This window comes from Physeter macrocephalus, chromosome 2, assembly GCF_002837175.3.
Source record: "Physeter macrocephalus isolate SW-GA chromosome 2, ASM283717v5, whole genome shotgun sequence".
NCBI classification, from domain to species: domain Eukaryota; kingdom Metazoa; phylum Chordata; class Mammalia; order Artiodactyla; family Physeteridae; genus Physeter; species Physeter macrocephalus.
In genome coordinates, this window is record NC_041215.1 from 109,855,221 (window position 1) to 109,859,128 (window position 3,908).

Here is a 3,908-nt window from a genome sequence, read left to right on the forward strand (position 1 = left end):
TTGCGTGGACTGCCAAAGAGGAAGAAGGCAACGGCAGGTATCTGGGTCTGCACACAGACAGGTTTGGTGGTGACGGCTCTTCTACCCTGGACTATTAGAACAGTCACCGCTGGCGCCTGGTTTGCATTTTGCTTTGCTCTGCGGTTCCCTTCCATTACCTCCAGTCTTCCAGAAAGCCTGTTACTCTTTCAGCCTTGTGTGGTACTGCTGAAGGAAGATTAAGGAGCAGGTCAGTAAAAGCACCATGGGTCCCTTCCCACCTCACCCCTCCAACGAGCTCAGTGGCACAAATAGTAACATTGTCCTGGGAAGGACACTAGACGTGAGTTCCAGGCACTGGCGGGTAGAGGAATGGGCCATGGCCAGAGCAGGGCTGGGGGTGGGGTAGTACTATTCCTTAGGGATAGGGGGTTGCCGAAGGGGTGCCTCCAAAGTGTAGTGAGACCATTAGCTTCTTTGCCAAAGAAACTAAACAGAGGTTCTGCTCCAGGTTGCTCTGGAACCACCTGGGAGCTCTCAAAGTCTGCTGATTCCTGGGCCTCACCTCATAATAATTGAATCGGAATCTCTGGAGATGGGGTCTGGGCATCAGTATTTTGTAAGAGCTCCCCAGGTGATTCTGATGTGCAGCCAGGTTGAAACCACTGCCTTGGAGATGGTGATCAGGAAAGGGAGAGGCTCACCTGGGTAAGAAATAGACAAAGCTCGACAGCAATATTGCAAAAACCTGAAGCATATTAAAAAGTCTGGGAGAAAATACAGTCAATTTTCAAAACGGTAGTTATATTCCGTAAAGTCTGGAAACACTGAATTAGCAGATACTGAATCATTGCTCCTAGGGGAAGTATATTCATGTATATACGTCTCTCACATAGATTATAATCTTAAATACTAAAAACAAGTCATCATGGTAGAAAACCATGAGGTTCAGCGGTGTTAAGTGACTTGCCTGAGACCATCTCATCAGTCACAGGAACCAGAGTTGAGATTCAAGTCCTGTCTAGGTGATCCCGGAGCTGGAGCTTCTTTCGCTACACCACACTGCCCCCTACCGGCTCCATCTTATGGCCACTTCTGCACGAGAGCTGAGCCAGAAGGCAGCGTGTGCCTTTCCTCATCTGGAACCAGTGCAGGTCCAATAGGCCACTCAAAATTTTCAGCGCTGTGTGCATGTCCACAGGTATTGATTTTGGAGTTCCAAATAAATTTTAGGGAGTAGGTGCGTTTGAAAATTTGGAATCCGCTAATAATGAACATCAGTTGTAAATAATATTACCAGCAATTATATTTGGATATAATTAAATGACTTTTTCTTTCTCATTTTTCTAAAATCCCTTTAATGTGTATGTATAAATTTTATAAGGAAAAAATGTAAAAAACAAACTAAAAATCTTTTCCATGGCACCCCTCTGTCTATAGACCTATTTCTTCCCAAAGTGTGGCCTTGACCTATTTACATCAGAATCACTTGGAGTGGTAATTGAAAAGATTTAATCCTATCCCATCCCTTCCCAAACTACTAAACTAGAATCTCTAAGGACCCCAAAAATCTGCATTTGACAAATTCCCTCAGATCACTCTTATGTACACTAAGTGAAAAACATTTGCTCTTGCAATCTCTAAAGAGTGAGGATAAAATAAGGGTATTTCAGATAAAGAGGCTGAAAGAATTTACTTCTCACAAACCATTGCTGAAAGAACTACTGAAAGACATACTTCACTCTAAGAAAAGATTGAAACCTAGAAGGAAGGATTGGGATGCAAGAGGCAATGGTGAGCAAAACGATTGGTAAGCATGTGGTAAACCTGAATAATTGCCTATAGCAGACAAAATAAAACTAATGAAAGGGGAGGAAAATTAAAATGAGGTGAAATTAAGTTAAAAGACAACCGTAACATAGAAAAAGAGGTTGTGTAATTGGTGTTAAAGCATGCCGAAACTTCGTAGAGTTTGGAAGAGGAAAGGAGATACTGATTAAACATTTTTTGGAGGTACAGGGGCATGACCTAAGGATAATAAAAGAATAAAAATATAAAGTATAATTTTGAAATTAGTAGGAAAAAAGGAATTTAAAAACTGTAATAACCAAAAAAAAAAAAAAAAGAAAGAAAGAAGAAGAAACAAAGAAGCAAAGGCAGGAGGAAAGAATGTTTCAAGAGGATGTGTGAACAATGGCATAGAAGTGGAGAAGAGGCTCCACTGTCAGGTAAATTTGATTTTACTCTACTTACATGCTAATAACTTAGCCTAGTATGGTTTTTAAAAAATAAATTTATTTATTTATTTATTATTATTTTTTTTTTGCGGTACGCGGGCCTCTCACTGCTGTGGCCTCTCTGGTTGCGGAGCACAGGCTCCGCATCTTAATCGAGAACAATAAACTTTTAGAGTAGTGACAAAACAAAGGAAAAGCACGTTGGGCTTCTAGGAGATGGCAAATTGTGGAAAGGTAAATATATAAAGGGAACTAATGGAAAATAAGGGTTGTTTTTAGCAAGGTTTTTTCTGTAGGTTTCTCTGGCTCCATCTCCGGGCTGATAAGAGTCTACTGCTCTCTCCGATGACTGAGAATCGATCTGCCCTTCCTGGTACAGAGGGGAAGGCCAGAAGGTTTTTCTTGTGTCTGGTTGTGGTTTCTTCTTTATATCTTTAGTTGTAGAAGATCTTTTCTGGTAGGTTCTGGCCTTTTTCACTGATGGTTGTTCTGTAAATAGTTGTAATTTTGGTGTGCCCATGAAAGGAGGTGAGCTCAGGGTCTTTCTACTCCACTATCTTGGCCCATCTCTTAGTGCACATCTTTTAAATTGGACTTAACCTGTTTATATCCCATGTCAATTTTTCCTTTTGGGGAGACATATCTCTAAGAGCTCTTTGTAAATGAAGAAAATTAGCCCTTTGCTACATATGCTATAAATATTTTCCTGAATTGCCCTCCCCCTTTAATTGAGGTATAGTTTAATTGGGGTACAATACTATATAAGTATCAGGTGTACAACATAGTGTTTCACAATTTTTTTTTTTTTTTTTTTTTTGTGGTACGCGGGCCTCTCACCGCTGCGGCCTCTCCCGCTGCGGAGCACAGGCTCCAGACATGCAGGCCCAGCGGCCATGGCCCATGGGCCCAGCCACTCCGTGGCACGCGGGATCCTCCCAGACCGGGGCTCGAACCCGTGTCCTCTGCATCAGCAGGCGGACTCCCAACCACTGCGCCACCAGGGAAGCCCCACAATTTTTAAAAGTTATGTTTCATTTATAGTTACAAAATATTGGCTATATTCCCTGTGTTGTATATATCCTGGCAGCTTTTTTTTTTTTTTTCAAATGGGTCAGTTCTTTAATTAGGTTCTTTGTAAGAAGTTTAGAACACTACTTTGTGAGGATAAATTCCATTTGTGGAGCAAATACAGAGCGGAGGTAGCCCTGGAGCTGAGGAACAGCTTTGATTCTTCGCAGAATTTGTGAGTCCGCAGCTTTCTGATCTACCTTGCTCTGCTCTGTAATCTCGTAGTTCTCTCTCTCTGTGTCTAAGATCTCACCTTCCTGGTGCTTGAGCTTACGCAGCTTCTTTAAAAAAAAATTTCTTTTTTAACATTTTTATTGGAGTATAATTGCTTTACAATGGTGTGTTAGTTTCTCCTTTATAACATAGTGAATCAGCTATACATATAGATATATCCCAATATCTCCTCCCTCTTGCGTTTCCTTCCCACCCCCCCATCCCACCCCTCTAGGTGGACACAAAGCATGGAGCTCATCTTCCTGTGCTATGCGACTGCTTCCCACTAGCTATCTATTTTACATTTGGTAGTGTATATAAGTCCTTGCCACTCTCTCACTTCGTCCCAGCTTACCCTTCCCCCTTCCCGTGTCCTCAAGTCCATTCTCTACGTCTGCATCTTTATTCCTG

The 3,908-nt window shown here is 41.9% G+C and overlaps 1 pseudogene; it reads right to left on the reverse strand.

The window, feature by feature from the left end:
• Window positions 1-3,359: 3,359 nt before the first annotated feature.
• Window positions 3,360-3,908, reverse strand: part of LOC102984685 (60S ribosomal protein L6-like) — a 1,547-nt pseudogene continuing 998 nt past the window's right edge.